The sequence below is a fragment of the Varroa jacobsoni genome, unplaced genomic scaffold (genome assembly GCF_002532875.2).
Source record: "Varroa jacobsoni isolate VJ856 unplaced genomic scaffold, vjacob_1.0 scaffold_858, whole genome shotgun sequence".
Lineage (NCBI taxonomy): Eukaryota > Metazoa > Arthropoda > Arachnida > Mesostigmata > Varroidae > Varroa > Varroa jacobsoni.
Genome location: NW_019213760.1, coordinates 312,861 through 333,318, shown reverse-complemented (window position 1 = coordinate 333,318; position 20,458 = coordinate 312,861). Strand labels below are relative to the sequence as shown.

The window sequence follows — 20,458 nt, the reverse complement described above, 5'->3', positions numbered from 1 at the left end:
AAAGGCGAATGTAACGCAAGGCTAAACGGACGATAGTGGAACGTATGAAGATGCTCCGACACGAGCGTGGATCGAAATAAATAAGCCGGCTTAATGGCAATAGAGGGAACGCAGAAAATAGAACAGGGATGAATGAAAGCTAGAAGGATCTGAGCCATTTCAGTAGCTATTCTATGTACCAATTGCTAATGAAAACATTGAAGAACGATGCTGTATAAACGTCCAAGCCTCAAGTGATAAACATTGTTTAATCATAAACAAGTCATTTTAATCATAGATATTCATTCGGTTCAATCATAGCTGAAATCCTAAAAGCTTGATCCGTCAATATAGGTACCTTGAAGAGCGTCCAATCGAACACCCATCGGGATGTTCGATTGGACGCTCTTGGAGGATGAAGTAAACTATATTTGTCTCCTAATTTCGTGAGTCAGAATTAGCAATGCTTTTCTGAGATATAGCTGGGCAAATTAACGAAGATATTTATTGTACACTGGATAGATCCCAGAGGATTCAGCAGTAGACAAAGGTCCAATATCCGGCTATCCTGAAATGCGCTGTTTCTCCCTAGACTGTCCTTCAGGAAACTTAATTTCTTCAAAGCTGTGTTGAGTCTGCTAAAATTGAGCCGATTCCATTCTTGTCGAACAAAGATTTAGCCTTTCAACGACCGGTTGCATCATGGATGCTTCGCCAGACTGTCAACCTAATGTCGAAAGGAATCAGTATTGACCTATACCTAAGATTCGCGGGCAAAACAGAAATACTCTTGAGCGCTATTTCCAGACTGCGTATGATGTTTGTGCGAGTACGTGGACTACAGTCTTTGCTTTGTATAAACATGTATTACAATTTCCATATTATTAAACAGTATATCATGTTCTCTTCCGATTCTTCATATCTATATAGGTTGCTTGGTTCCTTCGCTGACCAGTTGATTTCTGTTTCTACGTTGTACGTAACCGAAGTCAAACAAAATAAGGCAAATTGCATAAACCGTTATGAATGAAAAGGTCAAAATTGAAACAGTTATCAGCACAGATACGACAGCTATACCTATATACAGCTATGTAAAGCCTTGCTTTTCATTCCCTATGTATCCTTATCGGTTTCTGCCTTGCTCCATATGGCAGCTACGCTCAGATCTGCCGCAGCTGTAGTCTCTGCCTTGACGGTAGTTAGGTTATGAAACCTGTCGATTAACTAATACCGTGTCTCCAAAACAATAACGATCCGCGAGCTTGGCGCATCGCGCGTTTCATCGTAACGAAGTAATGATTATCGGGCGCTGCTCCCGCCGCGTCTGCCTTTGATGGCGTCGGCAGTCGACAGAATAACACTGTCAATGCAGGGAGGGACGCTCCAGGAAGGGGAAATTATACGACTGGCCAGAAAAAGACCGGTCCTATCAAAGATTAAATTCTCTTGCGGTTGCTTGCCGTCTCCGACTTGCCGTCTGGGTCGACCCAGCGTTACGGCGCAAGCGTAAGCTAGGACAATGTCCGTAGTCATGATAAACCATCCGCCATTTTCGGGGTAGTTAATCCCTGGCAGCCGCGCAACGTTGTCGGCAGAACTGGCAGCGCGATGCCTATTTACGGTGGCGGTGGCGGCGGCGGCGGCGGCGGCGACGGCCACAGCAGCAGCAGACGCGAATGGAATATTGGAATGTCGAAATAGTCTTTTTCATTTAACGATACACATCGCGCTCGAACGGTTACGTCGTTTACGTAACGACTCTGATGCCGTCGTTATCGAGGATATTTTGTTAGCTGCTACCGCTTCTACGTCTAACAAAAGTGGTGGAAGTAGGATTCGATAAGAGGTCTTTTCGCCTTTTTAAGCATTATTGTTGTTATTATTATGATTAGCTAGTACTTTTCATGTTGTCTGCCGGCTCGGGGAACTGAAAAACATATCTGAGCCTGAAATCTCTTATTTGTAGGTGGCCTTTTGCTACAAGCTTGAGGTACTAAGGTGCGCGTAATAACGCGATCGCTGCATACACGTAATCTGGCTGGCTTTTCTTTTCGTTATAATTGAATTTGTCAGCTGATATTGTGGGCCAATCGGAAGGAGGGCATTGATAGGTTGAATAAATAACTCAAACTATATACACATTGGTTTTTGTAGCTCAAGCTCATTGAATTAGCCCATTTGGCATGTCAAGCCATAATGTCGCCTACGTTTTCTGCCTGTCCAACCAATGCTTCAAATGCTTATAACGCACATTTTTCAGAACACGACATGTCGCTCAGTCGTGGGAAGCATCAAGACGCTTTAAAAAATACTTTAGAGCTAATTGGGAATAGCTTTCGCTCTAAAGGTTCCATCTGTGTGTGCGTTTGCTCTCATTTTAGCCAGCTTCTCGAAAATACATATGACACCAATTCTATGTGTATTTCGTAGTATCCAAAGGATTTGGGACGTGTATCTGTACCTAGATTTGACGAAAAATTAACTTGATCGCGCGGAAACGTCTCACATATAGCACTTCTATCAATTTCAGGCCCGCGCACTATATCTGCTGCATCTACGTCTTTACCGGAACAATGGCATAATCGACTGGAGGAAGACAATATTGGGAAAATGGTAGCATAATGGGGAGCGTGTTTGCCTGCTGAACTTGGGAAAGATGTGGTAGTCTGGGTTCGAGTCCGGGCGAAGACACATTTTATTCTATGCCGCAAGTTAGCCGTGTAATGGACTACACGACGTCGGTATGAGACGTAGAACACGGACAGCACTGATTCTTATTAATCAGGCCAAGAAGAACACACGTGTTATACATACGTACATTCGTACACAAGCGTAAGTGCCAATTTGCAACCGAGTTATCTCCAACTTTAAGAAGTTGACTCTGACATTTAAAAACCAAAAAAAAAAAACCCAAAAAACTAACAAAATTTTTCATTAAAAAATAAAACTACAAAAGTCAGACGAGAGTCAGATTCCAACCGTACCAGCTCAAGCGATCACCAATTATCGGAGAGCTGATACCCTAACGCAATGCGTCGTCAGTTAAATGGCAAAATGTTTCGGGTATACCCAAACCTTAGCGCACATTTCCCATCGAAGCGAGCCTTAATAGTGTACATCACAAGAAGATGGCGCTAGAAAACTATTTAATATTTATGGTCGAGATTGGTCACATCCTGCTTGCCATATACTATTACGTTGAAAGCCTCTGTCCAGAGCTCTTGGGTATATATTTCTCACTAGTCTTTATTACGTGTAGCCTGCCGCGCATCATCTGTCACGTTTTGTTCGTTTACGTATCCTCAGAGCCTTTTCCGGCTTCGAAACGTTACATTAAAACTATCTGGGACATCTTTTTACAAATAAAGTACACATCCTGCGTTAATAACTAATTCGGTTTCTGCTTTTGGCAGTTAACATTGCCGTACAGTTGGCGCGATATTAAGGCCGCTAGATCTGAGGGGTTACGTCTGAGTATTTATGGCCTGCGTTCGATTTATTACAATCTCCTTGTCGGTATGCGACAGAAAACCCTCTGATTATACAACAGCGTGTTAATAAATCAACCAAATCAACAGACCATTTAATAAATCGTGGACGTTTGCTCCTTTTGTTACTATAATTTGCCAAGCGAAGCTGCAATATTTAGGCATTTTTTGGATACAACAAACTTCCGCCCCACATAAAATCACAAAGACAAGATTTCCTGAATCCCGTATCTATTTTGAATTCATTCATCCGCAGTTCCATTTACAGCTGATTATTATAGAGAGGGTCTGAAATCAAAACAAAAGTATCGTTACCATCTCTGTGGTTCGCTCATTTTTCTGGACGCAAAGCAGCTTTGTGGCAAATTTATGCAAGTCCACCTTCTGCCACTTCCTATGACGATGTAAGGTAAGCCTCTGCTTAAATTACTACTGACTGGCGTCAGTAACATGCAGCCGCGCCTCGTACGCGCGGGCCAGCCTTATCAAATCGGCACCTGTGAGGAACTCAACAGATGGCACTGACACTGCCATCTGCAACGCTGTCATAAGATGGTCGTCATGAGAAAAAATAGTGCTCTAACTTGTTTGATAGCAGAACAGAAGCGACGGGTCGATCGTCATTCGCTTGTCGCCGACGGTCACTTGTTGAACGCTAGCGTCTGTCCTGAGGATCTACAAGTCTGTCGGTCGGTCCCTCCATGCACATGGCCAGAGCTTGGACATATAACAGTTGACTGACGTCAAATACGCAGTAGGGTCTACTTTAGCAAAAAAGACCTCTTCTACCCACTCATTCTGTTCTTCTGTTAGGTGCTGGTGCTGCATAGATTCCTACTACGCCTTCCTGCCGTTTCACCTCAAGTGACTAGCTGATTTCGATCATGCCCCTTCTATAGACGAAGCAGGTGCAGCGAGTGGCAATCGCAGATATAAAATAGAAGTAATAACAATGCTGCCAGTTAAAGTTACAATGGTCGCAGTGGCCGTGGTCGAAGCTTAGCGGGTGAAGATTTGAACGTAATGTAACGTATTATTTCGAAACGCAGCATTGGCGCTGACGTTCCTAGCCGTAACTAGCTGCTCTGCCGTAGTTACAATGAGGCGACGCTGATGTTCGCAGTGGTGATGAGTATAGTAATCAGTTCAACTATCTACTACAAAACGAAGGCGCAGACAGTCGCTGAAGCATGTCGATGGTAACTGAGTGAAGTTTTTCTAATTGATCTGTTAGCCAGTCTCGTGTTTAGCTGGTCTTCGTAGTCACCTATAGTGTCGCGTTGAGGACTGCCTGAAAGGCTTCTTAACTGCTTCTGCTTGGTAGGGTTAAACGTGCGCACACGCCTGCTAACGACGCGAATAGAGGTTCATCGAAACACTGTTTGTGATTGCCACGTTTTTTTTGCCCGTTCAATTTTTCTTTGCATTTTTGTCGAGAAAGAATGTCACAGTCTGGCAGTTTTCGTAGCGAAGCTAACATATATGGTAGTTAAGGAAGTTAGCGTGCCAAGGTTTTGCCTCCGTCTGCGTACACAACACCCATAGTGCTTTTGTTGCAGAGAGAGGTTGCGTGCGCAATAGGCCAGAGCCAGGTAGTTTTGTTGGTAAGCGTGGCCGTTGTGCTAAGGGTAGCGATTGAGTCCTAGCGTCTTAACCTATTTGAACGAGAAGTCAACGGATAACAACTAAGTATTGCTTTTCTCTGTCACCTATTATAAGGAGAGTGCGCCCGTTCTATTTTTACAGCTTAATATGTAAAACCCGCTAATATATAAGCTGACTCGTGTTGAAGTCGGGGTACGCATCGATGTCGCTTCAATTGATTAGGCACGATCAACGAGAACCGTTTACTGGGGATGTTACAGGAAAGGGCGGCGAGTAGAAGGTACTATCGTAGTTTATTTATAGTTTTTATTCCTAGAATTGCGCTTCCCCTTTAACGCAAAAATGTAGGAAGAAATTAGCCGCGCGGTTACCAGTTTAATGTCGCCGGAGCTAACACAGAGGATTGCAAACCACTATGGAATATATTTAGACAGTGTACTTATCAATGAGAACTTTGTACGGCTGTGATGGGACGCAAATTAAAAGTAGGGACGCTTTCCAGTCAAAGCGTCCTTTATTATTTTGCAGCAGTTTTTTTTTTTAAATCTTGTTAGTTAGATTTCAATTGTCATTAGTTTTCATACTAGTATACGGACAACAAGGAACAGCATCGATGAGCAGTCATGAAAATAAAAAAAAAAATATTATATATATTATCGACGAAACCTCTTATGAATATCTGTAAACGATGTCGTTAATATGAGTTTTTGTTCGTATGTAGAACTTGAAACAGGATCAATGAGCTCAATCGATCTGGAATCACCCTCCTGGACGCAACGACACCTTTTCTAACGCTCCATATCCTATCTGCAGTAGTATTGTTTACGCCAGATCTGGCTCGCTTTACCTGTTCAACGAACGCATTAGTTTTTTTCGCAATAGCTCTGTTGCTTTAGCTCAGCCGGTGCCATAGCCGCCCATCGTGCGGCATATGAGGTCAACAAATTGTAAGAGTTAGTCGTTTATGCTTTTGTTTTTCCTCTTGCTGCGTTTTTTAGCTTCAAGCGTCCGTCGGATCACTAAAATGTGGGATAGGGCATCATCTACCCTCTGGTCACAATGCATGAAGATTTCTGGCTTTGACGATTCGAAATAGGTAATGTGTCGTCTATGTCTATAGAGCTCAATTCGACCGTTTTTGTTGTGGACCATTTATTATTATTACTACTTTCCTCGCGGTTATTTGATTTTGGCGGGGGATCGATATGTCGTGGATAGTCACATGGATCCAAGCTACACATTTTGGCAGACTATGCTAGCATGATTAGCATGGTGAGACCGTACAACATTAACGTCTTGTAATTTTCCACCTGTTTAAGTTTGGCTTTTGTAACGCTTTTAATGAAATACTCAATGCGTTTGCACAGATGGCCTGTCGGAGCTATTGTTTCGAGCTGACGAAAAACTTCGAACTTATTTGGAATTTATACTCGACAAGTTCCTCTAAGGTTGTCGTGTCTCCTGAAACGTTGAAACGTTGCCTCCTTTAGGACAGGAAACGGTTACGGTGATCGCCTACTTTGTGATGCTTTCGGTAACGAGTTTGGCTTCTTATTAGACCATTTATTTAAGCGATTAAAACACCTCACAACTGCTTCGGTCCTTCGGAGCGCTTCGCTAGAATAAGCCGGGCTAAGTTGAATAGGCGACTAGTTTATAGGTCCTTTATATCAAATATCGCCACCGAGTTTCTGTGACCAGGTCCTATTCTACAGTTAACGTACTTTGGGTCTCCTGATTTGACGGTCTGCGCGGCCGGATTTTTGTCGCGCGGTCACCGTAGCTATCGAATCTTTCTCTCTCTATAGTAGAAGGAATGGTTTCTTTCACATCGTCAAAGATTCTCCCAAGCGCGTCGGATGTTTAAGAATAGGATTTCATTAGACTGAGAGGTTCGTCCCGTAAGGCGTATAGTAAAGCTATTTCTGATGTTTTTCATAAATACTTGTTGACATTGACATACCAGATAATTACTTTGATGCTATTTAGAGTCGGCTTTTTCTTACGTTACACAGAGGTAACGACGACGCCTCATCCTAGATTCGACCGATGTACACAATAAGCTCTCTTCATTATCGATTCCTAACAAAAAATCTCTGATACTTTACCAAACTTGCCATATTTTGTGTTGATCAGTGACATGATAGCGGTGGTGGAGTGTCGAAATGATTAGGCACCGCACCGTTGAGAGTTCCAGAGTAGGGAAATGTATCTGTATGTATTCAATCAAACGCACAGTCGGCGCAACGCATACGAAATGGCCATTGTAAGATGGCCAACAGGCAGCTATAACGCTGGGCTTCAATGGTGAACGTATTGGGCGACCGTAATCTGCGCGAGCAGTAAACGCCAGCGAATAAGAGCTTTATAAGCGTTTCACTTTTGCACGACATTTGGTTAGGGTGTGCTACCGGGCAGCTAGCTTTCATGTCGACGTTGTTGAGGGTAAATTTAAGATACGTTATTTACGCTAGAACAAACCAGACGTACCATTTTCCCATATCCTATAGATACGACGAGCTGATATCGAGAGCAGAAGAGGTAATCGCAGAAAAATGAGAGAAGGAAAATGCGCCGGATGTAGGGGCGTTTATGGCATCAACGAAGCGCAATGGGCATCGACCTGACCCAATGATTCGAAGGTGGACTAGAATTATTTTGCTACGATTCAAAAGTCAAATGGGAGTCACTCGATCCAGACAGGGACGAAATGCCCCTATTCTATTGTGTATTTTCACGACCCACTATAAAGAGCGATAATGAAAGTATCTTCATATTTCAGTAATTTTGAGACATTTCATTGAAATACAAATAGTTCTTTGCGGTCAGCCTGTTCATTGATTGCATGTAATCAGTTCTTCGTCAGTTCTTGCTGCTATAATTCTTCACTCTTTCTTCAATTCAAACTGGCCTTCAACAAATTTACTACGGTGTCTTGATCTTATAAATCGGCTTCCACTAGCCCTAGCACTTTAAAATAAAATCCACATATCGCTTATACACTTACTGCATATATTGCCGAACTACACTATATTGTTCCAATGAGAACTCGAAATTTCATGAACGTCAGCTGCACCGTAATCGTGGTAGGTGATTATCGGGAATTAAGTGCTGTCTCTTGATAAGTGCTAGTTCTCTTCGTTGAGCCAGTTAATCAAGTAATCGACGCACCTTAAAACTGTTTGGACCATCGTGATCCTTTCCTGCCACCTCTCGAGCGTTTTTGCAAGTTCGAGAATCCTCTCCAAGAGAAAAAGGAAAGGCATATTCTTCAAGTTACATACGTGGTTTTGGGTTAGATGACTAAATATAAATGGCGTCGTTGGGTTTTTGAGACGAGCGCTAACAAGGCGCTGTGGTGAAGCGCTAACAAGGCTGCAGGCCATCGGGGACTCTCCTTTATCTTAATTGCCATCGTTTTCGCCGGAGGCGTAAAAGGTTTTCTCTAGACCAATTTTTGCCAGCAAATTTTCACTAAATTGGGAAGCTGGTGTCGTAAGCATTTCGGTCGAATCATTCTTCGCATTCTCGTAGACTTCACTTAACGTCAATGCGTCACGTAGTCAATATGTACAACGCTTTTTGGAGTATGAGTGAGCTTTTATAGCAGCTTCTGGCCATAACAGTATACCACTCATAGGGTTTGGTTCGTTTTAGGCAGATATAGAGACCAGACTCTGTCCAAACCCATTGTCCTGTGTATATGCAATACATAGTGACTATATAGTACTTTGGCGGCCTGAGCTCTACACTGCGTTCAAACGCAGGCGGTCTTCGGGAAGAACGTTATTTATACGTAACGTAGGCAATGGAATCAACCCAGATTAGCTCGACGATTTCTCTAATACAAACGAAATTATGTACGCAAATAGAAACTAACAACGGATCAGAGAATTGAATGACAGCGAGGGAGGAACGGAATTTATTTCGGATAATAACATATGCTTACGTCATATTTGCTTTGTCAGTTTATTCGAATTTTAATCGTTCCGTGTTCTGATCTCTTCAACCGTTTAGGTTCTTTAGAACCTTTTGAGATCGAATATTATATGGAGCACCTATACAGCATTATAGAGAACTTCCATGGCAGCACAGAAAAAGGAAAGCTGAGTTCCAAAAACAAGCCAAAGCATCACGTCAGTGATTTAGTTTACCTTCATTCTCGACCGATAAAAAGAACCAAGCTGAAAAGCCAGAAAGGTGCCAAATTGGAGAGTTTTATATGGGTTGGACAAGTTTCAAGCGCAGCAGGCATTGGCCCGACCATATTAACGGCGAAGATGATGCGATGAAATTACGAATACGAGGCAGGAACGCGGCTGTTGGAACCCTGTACATTGGCAAGTTGCGCACGTCACGAAAGACGCAGGAAGGTAGTGGCAGTCGCACAGGCGATTAAATCGCCTTCTCGCTTGTTCCTTAACAATTGCCCTTAGCTTGTTCAATCTCCGATCGCAACGTATGGGATACGCGACACTAGAAAGATGTGGAAGTGTTCCAGATACGGGCTAAATTACGATAGGTATCATGCCGCTCATTGTACCCTGCCTGGCACCATCTTTAAGGTATCTAGGAAATAACCTGTTAAATTACAGACTCAACAAAACCCATATAACGCATTTCACGCAAATTATTTCAGTGACTCTATGTACCCACTCTAAAACTTAAGACAAAATTTTGTTATTGACATATATATGGGACAAGATGTATATGGGGTGGTCTTGATTATTATTAATCAGGAGCACTCTCAGTATCTATCTGTTGCTTCATTCGTCTGCCACATAGCGCCTTAGCCCTGCTAGGTTAATTTTCTTTGTTTGATCTTTCTCTTTTTTTAAGTGAACCTCTTTTTGCTTCCAAGGTGGTTTTACCATGTTTTATTATCATCTAGCCTACACTGCAAGACCGGGAAATGGCTCTTCTTCTCCCCCCCCCCCCCCCAGTCCGACTCCGACAAACGTTTCCTAGAATATCATCGTTCGTTGGTTTGTTTGGCCAATGCGAGTCCTCGAGCGTACGTAGAGATACCCGGATTCATACGTACACACATCGAGAATCAGGGTCGTTCTATTTTCTGCTCTAAACAATATAAAATGGAAAAGCCACTCGAAGTGAAGACAGACCCACAACCCGCCTAGCCAAAGACGAGGAACAAGTTAAACAGTCATAAACAACGAACGCCGCAGTGAACACCAGCAAGCGACCAAGCAGCAAGTACGCGGAATTCGCAACGTCAACGAAAGTACGTCGCTTTTTTTGTCTACATTCGGTATACAAATATATGCCTACACAGGTACGTATCCATACCGAAAGAGGCAAACAAAAATGTTCTCTTCTGCGAAGAAGACAAGGAAGAAAAATACACGTCACGAATTATTTCGAATTTCCTTTGCCGCACTTGTTGCCACAGCCGCTGGCGGTCTTGCCTCGATCGACGCTATATCCATGGATCTGTTCCGATGCGTTCGGTCTGCTCAGATCACCGACACAGCGGAGCATGATGTGCAAACAGCAAACGACATAGTCACTGACCGCTGACCGAACTGACTTCAGCCCCGCGTCGGAATGACTGAGCAATGAGCATCGACAACAGTGACGAAGTGAGCTCAAACAGGTCGTCGAGCTAAGAAAACCTCATTGACGCGAACGTCGACGAGTGAGTTGTCGGCGCTGGTGTTCCGTGAGCGTGGTAATGCGTTGCTGGTGTTGATATGTTTCCTTCCTCCTACAGATTCTGTAGGAGGAAGGAATGGTGGTCGTGAAGGACGAACGGTGACTTCGAAATGCGACAGCGACTGCTGCCAGAACGTTAGATTTTTTTACGTCTAACTCGCTCTTTGTTTTGTTTTGATCTAGAAACTAGCCAGCGAATCGCAACGGTGATGTATAAGCCTTTATTTTTCGTAAAACTAGAGTAAGTTGGTTAAATCATCAAATGCTGGTCGATTTCATCTTTGTTTACTGTTTGCGGATGGTTACCCGGCCTGGCCGTTTTGTGATGGTTTCTCATCTTTTATCGACCACAAGAAAAGCGAGAGCACTACAGAGATGGCTAGATGTGAAATCATTATCGCGTTCACCGGCGATGCCACTACTCAGCTATTCGTTCAGCTTTTTTTCGACGTGCAGTATGGCGACGCCGACCCACAGTGTGCGGTCCCACGATCCTTCTTGTCGGCGGCCAACTACAAAGACGTTCTTCCGCGCCTCATATACGCCCGGTCAATACGTATGAAGACACTGCTTAAGAGTACCCTATCTGTTGGTAAAATGAAATACATAAAACAGAAGATGTCATAAGCCATTTTTAAGATTGACGCAGAGAGGGCAAAAACTCGACGTTGTATAGGACGTATAATCTGCCGTTTATCATCATCGCGTAATCAAGTAGTTCTTCCTGGGAGCATGGCAACTGCGTAGAATGTACCCGTCATAGAGATAGTAGCATTTGAGCTATTAGAAGTTGAAATGTACGCGAACGCAACAGAGGACCAGGAACGGTCTTTTTGTATATTGCTGGAACACGGTATTTTATACCCTTTGCCTACAGGGGCCCAGTAGTTAGCGCACAACTGCTCTGTTCCAGATCTGCTCTATCTCTGCCGTTAGCAATAACATCCCATTAACTTGCCTTCATCGACCAATCGGAACCGCCGCAGCTAGTAGCGGCTTTCGTTGCGGTTTTTCGCGGTGGTGTACTGCCATTTGTAGTTGGATGTTTACCATGCCCAAATACAGAATGGCTTCGTCATTAGGGCAGTCGCCACCGTAATGGTGCCACCGACACGCCGTCGCCGCCGCCGCCATCACCGTCGCTGCAGCAGCTGTAGAGTGAAGGGTACCGTCGCTTCTACTGTTTAAGAACCCGACGCGCGGCGGAGCTCTCGGCGCTGAACAAAGGCTTAGCATCGAACACTAGCAGCCGGCATTAAGGCCAGACATTGGCATCAAGTAGCAGACCAACAGACAGTCTGACGAGGCAGCATTGGTCCTAACTGTGGAACCGACGGGGGCCGTGGCAGCATGTACAGCACGGCCGTTTTTCATTGGGCCTCTTTCACACTGTCCGCGTGGCCGCAACATCGGCGCTGCCGCTGTTTTGTTACTGACGAAGGCTCTATTTGACGTTCGAGAAGAAATTCACTCCGAACCGACCATGGTTAGCTGGTTTAGTCACAAGCTGTCGACCAACGACCTCGCGCACAGGCAGCGATACCCGCAACTGAAGCAGGCCTAGCATTACTTCTGTTGCTCTCTGTCCATTTGGTCCCTCGCCTCCCTTCTCTGACAACGGTGGCGGCGCTGACGAAGACGTCCGACATATAACGGCATATACGGCTAGGCTGCAGCGATTACGGGGAGCGCCAGCATCACGCAGTTCAAAGCGACGCCAGAGCATCCAGAACGGCAGTAACGCCGAGAAAGCACCGCGCGACCCACTTTTCGCACAGCTCCACGCATTGACGGACGACGAAGACTACGACCACGTACCGATCGGCGCTAACAATGATGATCATATACTTATTGGCTGGTGACTACACGCGGTCGCATTGTAGTGCACAACTCGCAGGGAAACTGTGCGATGCAATTTCATTGTGATTGAACTGAAATTAAACTATCGGCGGGTGTGTCTCTGGCGTTGAATATCTTTCAAAGGTAACTTGTAGATCTTACCTGGAATTTCTCCGACTCTTCTATCAAACGGCAGGAAAACTATATAATTAGCTCCCCTATAGGTGCTTAACTATCCCTCCTATCTTCTGCCGGAAATGATTTGATCGTCATCTGTCGACGTTGAAATTTTCATTGAGGATAGAATAATCGTAGAATATTATTATTAGCAGTGTTTTCCTGGTAGCTGAAAATGCGTCTACAGTTGAGCGCGGTTCATGTGCGCATAGGAATAGGACCAAGGTAACGTCGGCATTGTATTGTGGTGGCAGACAAGACCACTGACTCACAATGGCCCCGTGACTGGCAGCTTGCTACACAGTGTTTGGTCAGTATAGCCCCGGAAGTACCTTTCCCTAGATTGAGCTGATAGTAGTTATAGTTGCGATGCCACCTGGCGGCAAAGTCCTTCGAAGTAGTGCACTCATTTATAGGTATACACTATGGCACGTAGTATGATACTAATTCGAAAATGTTGGGTTGTCATGACGTAATTAAGCGAGAGGGAGAGGGAGTAGGGAAACGAGAGTATCAATTATAGCTGTGTGGCTATATACTCGTAAGAACAGTAAACGTGGGAGTAATGTGTGGACAACAAAAGCAACGAGACAACGAAACATGGAAGAACTTACTGGGCTACAGTTATCAAAGTTTAACGAAGAAAAACTTCGTAGTATCATACTTATATATACAGATAAAGCTGGTACAATATTTTGACTACTGGCCATTTTTGGCCAATAGCGTTTAGCGTTGGTGCTCCAGCACGAACTGCGACGACAAGGTAATATGGCCGTCTCGATCGCTATTGCATCTATTATACAAATTTAGTTATATCAAACGAAATGAATAAAGGTCCGAGGACGGCCAAAAGACCGAGAGAGAAGCTAGTACTTTGCAGTGACCGAAGTAATGATAATAGTCATTAGCATTTAAGCACACATGCTATAATATACGATGACGGTATATATGATAAACTCATCCAATGACCGCTGCAATATTTGTATTTTTTCTTAAATTAGCAATTATCTGATCTGCAGCCTTTCTCCGTTACAGACTGGGTAGTGGCACAAGTTACCGGCCCGATGCCTTACAACAGCATTCATCATGAAATGGTCACCGGACTAGCTCAATCCTTCATAGACGCGATGGTATGCGTTTGATTCCGTGGATTTCTGTTTATTGCCTGGTCGCTTCTTCAGAGACTTCGGAGACTTTATTCGTAAAGTTCCTTTACGATCGATGGTGTCTACTGGCTAACGAAATCCAGTTCAACTAGATTCATTCAGCCATTATACTTTTGTTTTGTAGTAATATTTAATGCTTGTATCGTCCCCTATGGTCTATGTCAGTATTACTATGACGTAATGGCCTCTCTAGTCGGTGATTCAATTTTTTGAAGGAAGATGGTTCTAGCAAAAGGAAAAAAAGAAAGCTTGTCTACTTAATTCTTCGTAACACCGCGCCATATTATAGCTAGAAATAATATATGTATTAATGAATTCTATAGCCATGAATATGACATTAACGATGAAGCTTAATAAGACGTAGTGAGCCAACTAGCTGTCAGTCACCCTGTGAGCATGTTAGAGTCTCCTTGAATCTCGAAAGAAGACTTTTATGTCTTCTTTCGAGTCTTAAGTGTTCCACCCATTCATTATTTCCGACACCGCTATGAAAAGGAGTAAAAGTCTTCCTTCCCTACTTATTCAAGTTAACCTTACTGCTACAGATACTGTTAATCGTTAGCGGCTGCTGGAATATCTCCAAAACCAGCGCCGCGATTTCTACGTTCTCAAAAGCCTTTTTCTTCCTACTACGTTCATTAGCACATTGACAGTTGTATATATATATATATATATATAATAACTGTACAAATGACATTTCATAACATTTTTTCACGCTTTTTGTCATAATGGCGGCGCCAATGTGCATAGCCGCAGAAACGGGCTATCAGACATTCACCGACAGACCCACGTAAACACATGCACATGTAGCTGCTAAGACAAACAGAAAAAAAAACGCAAATTAATGTTCGTCCATATACCAGCCATTTGCTAGTTACTTGTTATCAGCACATTATGAGTAAGGTGGCGCAAAAACCCAAACGGGTCTTTCTATCGCTGGAGACGTAACGACCGTCGCTACCTTCTACAGAAAATGCGGCTCGCCGCCGCTGCTACTGCTATGCAATAGTTTGCACTCTGCCGCAAAACATTTGCGAAACTGATCATTATAATTGAATCGATGCTATGGTCAAGATGGGAAAAAAGTGTAGGATATCCAATGCGCACACCCTTTTTGTAAGAAGAAGACGTCCGTGAGTGGACGGGTAAGAATCCACGATCATTCATTTCTGCTTTAAAGGAAACACGCTAATCGAATTTCAACATTCGGTTAAACTAAATAGTTGGACGTTTTCCGTAGAAACACTGTTATAGTAGGCCCAGACTGTTATAGTGGATCAGGAAGACGCCGGCAGAAGTAAGAAATTCTTCCTACTTCTGCCGGCGTCTTCCTGACATTGTGACGTGTATCATAATAATTATATCAAGAATTCATTATATAGTGAATATTCGGATCGTTGCTCCAGGACTTAGCTTTGATGGTTCTCGTTTCAACAGCACGTCCGGCAGATTCGGATACGACCGGATGGATGAGCTCCGATCATACGATTTGCTGAGCACGTGATAAGTTGGCAAAGTGAGCGTCCGTCAGCTTTTGCTTCCAGGAATATCTTTGACGAGGCACGTTTAAAAATTGACGAACGTATGCATTCGATAATAATCGTCTTCCGTTGCAACCACTGTAAGATTCGGGTGCTTTTTCGTACTTCTGTAAACATTTATATGTGTATTGCGTGCTTTTCTGTTGTTTTGCTGGTCAGCCAACCCGAGCATTTGTGCCTCGTCATTTCCAAAGACAATTGCACAAGAAATAGTAATAGTTACATTAGAGGCAGATAAAGCTGCATATTTGTAGTAGCGAAAAAAAAAAAAACATTAACAATGAACAAGTCGCCACGCACATATGTGCGTGTGTGTGCATACGAGGGGCTAAATCGTGAATGCCGTGACGGGGCTTCCGTTCTGTTTTGACAAGTCAAAGCAGACAATGGCCAACTTCTGTTTAGGCTTGCCTCCCATCATTCGACCGTTGTTAATCATTGCGACCGGCTTCGCCAGCGTATCGTATCACAGCTCAGTATAATTCATATCTGTGTTTGTACCCCCAAGGATGCCACCAAATTTTCAGACTGAATGTATATTTACACATACATATTTCTGTATGTGCATGCTGACAAGCGCCTGCCGTTGGTGTCGTTAATGATGTTGTTCATGATGATGGTGGGATAGGCGAGATAGTAACTAAGGTCCTTCGGCTCGATCATTGTTACTGTGTTGTTCGTAGTACCACTCCAGCACGGGTATACTGTGGTCGTTCGCGGTCCGTCGCTCTCACGCTTGGCCGATTTGATCGGGGGGTTCGCTACAACATCTGCTTACTACCCGTCTCGGCAAGGCTGTGGCTTCTGCAGCGTCACGGGCCCAGTCAATGCTGTTCTGTGGCAGATCAAAACCCGACCTATGGAAAAGAATGTTAAGCTACCTAGAGAACGAGCACGTTATTTAGTTGCCTGTATCTAGAAATGAACTTCAGTTCTTCTATTTTAGTTCCTTTCTGGAAGAGAACCTTGTCTGCCTGCGTGCCTGCCTGTGTAGTAGATAAGCCCACTCGTTTGCTAGAGAATGTTAGAAGCGGTGGCGCAACGCACACAATACATGGGCGATTTTGGCTGACATATTGATAATCTCGTATTGTCAGCCGATAACAGGGCATAATCGGGTTAGGTATAATGGGTAATATAACTTTGCCCTGCCAGTGTATATGAACAATAGTGAATATTCAACGTAGAAACGCGTTACTGATAACTGATGATCAAAAATCATCTAAAGCGCGCTGGTGTGCTTGGCTTCTTTCTCATATAGTCTTACATGTGAGCGACAGTTGAGCTTTCTAAGAGATTCTTGTTGCGTAGTGACGGCCGCATATTAAATTGTGTTATGCTGCCGCATGATGTCGTCCAGTCAACCCTTAGGTTTTTTTTTTGTTTTTCGAAACAATGGCTGTTTCATATACAAGCGCCATTTGAAGGACTAATGAAGTGTGTCTCACTTGTAGCGAGTCCCTCAACATAAAACGCATTTTTGCCAGGAAATCACTGTTTGACACTGGTAAGGCTGGCTTGACGTATCGTTACCATTTATACCATTATTTAGTAGGAACATCGTTGCAGATTAAACTTCATAGGAATCACTGTACCTGATGTGTGTGCAATCGTATTATTTTGATTACTTTCGAAATTACACAGTTCACTGTTGGCTGGTGTGAATTAGGTTATCGGCCACCTCATGCGTATTCAACAAAACTTGTTATCTTGAATACGCATTTCTAGCAGACCTAGAACTGACTTGGTCGCTTCAAGAGCCCAACGGTTGTCTAGAGCCCAAGGCATAGACACGTTAAGTTTGTGTCTCTCAACACAGTGTCATATAGGAAGCGTTTGGCACTAATTTGTCATAGAAGGTTCGCAGTTAAGATCTGCCATCCATGAATGACACGCGGCGTATTTGTGCCAATTTTTATCAATAGCTACGCGTACTTCTGTGCAGGCCCAGATCTCCGCAGTATTTAGCAATCCTTATAAGTTGTCCCTGAGATTACTTTAGCGACTCGAATATTCAGAAACGTCAGTCGCGCGGAGGGAATCAGAGAAGACTTAGGAACCTGGCCAATCATAACCTACCTATACAAGTCTTTTTTTCTGAATGAATGATTCTTTAGTAGTTTTTGTTCTTCCGTCGATTTCTGTCAGTATACCTCCTCCCCGTTACCAGTAGCTAAAACGGAAACGATGCGACAAGTCTGTGCTGAGATAAAGTGAGGGGACTAAAGTTCCTGGTTAGCTCCGAAGTCAAACAAGCGGTGACAAAATTCGAGTAGACAGACGCGTAGGGAGGCACTGAGACTTTTAGTGCTATGTCCTTCTGACGACTGGCACTTTTCTGGGTGAGTTTATCTCGCTTATAGACCTGGCCGTCTTCGGCGCCGTCGTTGCTCCTAACTTGATCCCCATCACCAAATGAAAGAACTTTGGCCACCAATATCACGACACCAATAACTGTAGGACAAGCGGCGCGCTGTCTCTCCCTGAATCGGGTCATTCGATTGGCAGCCTGGCTACGTAGAAACGCCGGCAGCTGCAGCGGTACCGGCATCAGAATCATCACCACCAGCAATGGCAATAGTTACAAGTGTAATGGTGTTCGTAGATGTCGCTATTGGCGACGGGAATGACGGTGATCGCGGACGGGCGATTCCGTACTTGGGACGACCGCGAAGACCTCTGGTGGAACCGTTCGATCGACTCAGCCCTTCTAGTGACTCGGTTCTTCTTTTTGGGCAGGCCTGTTCTCCGTAAGCTCGTCTATCAACATCAGTTGTCCTGAGTATTGCTGCCATAAGCAACTCATTCCGCGACTGACGATCGGAGGGGCAGCAACGATGGCGGCGCCAGCGGCCACTGTGATCCCAAAACTCTGGCGAACCCGCCACAGATCACGCATCCTACGTACCTGATACCGGCGACGCTGCCGTTCTACAGATGATGCAGCCGCGGCGACGATTCGGGATCCGTGTTGTTCCATGGCGCTCCGAACGGCTTGGCGACTCTCGAAAATGAAGAAGCGATTAAATATGGCAGGATAGAACGGGTCGACGAAGAAGCACTCGAGCACTCCAGCACGGTAACTCGAACAGCTCGGCCACGACTGCGGTTATGGCACAGACGAACAACGAAAGGTCTCCAGAAACCAGCTGAAAGCTGAGGATCAGCAGCTGAATTAAGGCCGATGCGTCAGCGATATCCCAGCGTGAGGAATCCACATACATTGGCCAATAACGCACATTACACAGCACTTCAACACAGGACACTACTTCCGAGTGTGTGAGGTACGCAGGCGATGATAGGTCGAACTTTAAACTGCCGCTAATTATTGTTGTTTACCACTATCAGCGCGTTAGACACGCGAAAATATTATCTCTTGCTGCTGCGGTCACTGAACCAGGCACAGTGAAAATTGAAAATAAGCAGGAAGCACCACATCAACAGAGTTGTACATAACCTAAACGATCCTTTTTGCTTTTTATTTCGGAGACTATCGTATAAAGATCACAAGAACTTTTCTTCTTTGCTTTCTTATTTTACAATATTGCATCGCGAGTAGCTACCACGTTGGAACGCTTTCTTCAACTGAAATTAAAAAGCGCTGTCTTTCCACCGGTTTCACGTGGACTAGGCGCCCGTTCTTAACCCGTTCTAATTGATTTGTATCCTGCCCAACGCACTTGGTATCTTCGTGTCCGTAAGTAAGACGGCAAGTAGGAAAATTGATTTAAAAGCAACCGGCTAAGCGACAAACACATTGGAATACGCAGAGACACGCAAGGAACACAAACACAGCTAACATCTCATACACAACAGAAACGGTATTCTGTTTGTCGTCAAGCGTCGTCACAGCATCAGAACGTTGTTGCTATTGTTGTTGTCCTGACCACCAGAAGTGTTTAGGACTGTCTGAGGCCTTTCATGTCTCTCATCCGCTTGGCATTTCCATGACAACTTCTTTTTTTGGGCAACCTTGGCGCATTGTCCATTTTCAACTGCTTGTTGAAGGTCGAAGGTGGAGGCATCGTTTAGGTGACTAAATAGACGGATGCCTTTATAAGTATATGGATGTTTACGGTGGTCGAAACCCGTTAGCAAAACCTTACGTTCTCGAGCTTCTAGCTCTTTCCGAAGGCCTCGGTCGTCGATGAACCGGTGGAGTCGTACCTGGATAAATTGGCTGCCGCCCCGGCCACTGTTGTTCTCTGTTCGTCCTATGGCGGTAATGCTAACTCATGCTCGTAGTGAAGCAGACCTACGGCGAGTCTTATTGCTGCTGACTTATCTGCCAGCTAGTTGAAGCGCTGGGAAGTTAGTGAAATTACCCCACAAAGAAGCGACGTGGTAGGGGCGACCAACGGCCTACTAAAGGCTCCGGCTGTCCGTGCAGAAGGACCGCAAGGCCATTACGATAGATTAGGCGGGACGAACTGTTGCAACGAAATCAAGACACTGTTCAGTTAGGCATAACTAATTATGCGCGTGCTTTCATCATCACGGTACGTTGTTGAATAAAACAAAGCGGGCATTAGGCCACATCGGTCCGTCAGTCAATGCAAAGCCCTCTCTTCAAGTCAGATCTATAGTAGAACAACTATAGCGAAGGCAAACAATTTGACAGAACTCCGGCTACCAGCAAACGCCACCGTGCGGCAGAGCCACGAATGAGCGGCGCGCTGAGCCACCACGCTCTGCACGACTGGCAGCTTTAACCGGCAGCAGCGCTACGGCTCACACCGTCGACTGTGGTTGGATACAGCAATAACCTATTTGGCCGCTCGTTGGTTGTTTCTTGCTCATGCCAGCTTTTCGCGACGACCCTCGCCACTCTAAGCGGGAGCACCAGCAGCAGCTGCTACGGCGGAGGCGGCGGCAGTCCACTCACTCGACGGTCGGCATCAGCATCGCCGCGGCTGGCACCACGACACAGCAAGCAAGTGGTGCCGCCGTGGCTGAGCCCGCTTCTGGGCGTTACGCCGCCGCGGCGGCG

At 44.7% G+C, this 20,458-nt stretch overlaps 1 protein-coding gene across 2 annotated transcripts in view; it reads right to left on the bottom strand.

The window, feature by feature from the left end:
- Positions 1-20,230, bottom strand: part of LOC111264419 (uncharacterized) — a 28,138-nt gene extending 7,908 nt beyond the window's left edge. Inside the window, exon 1 of one of the 2 annotated variants that reach the window (XM_022840308.2) lies at positions 18,377-20,230. The gene's annotated coding sequence lies outside the window, so the exon portion shown is untranslated. Of the gene's footprint in view, positions 1-17,547; positions 18,334-18,376 lie in introns of those variants that run through there. The other variant, XM_022840309.2, reaches the window with a different exon arrangement.
- Positions 20,231-20,458: the final 228 nt, after the last annotated feature.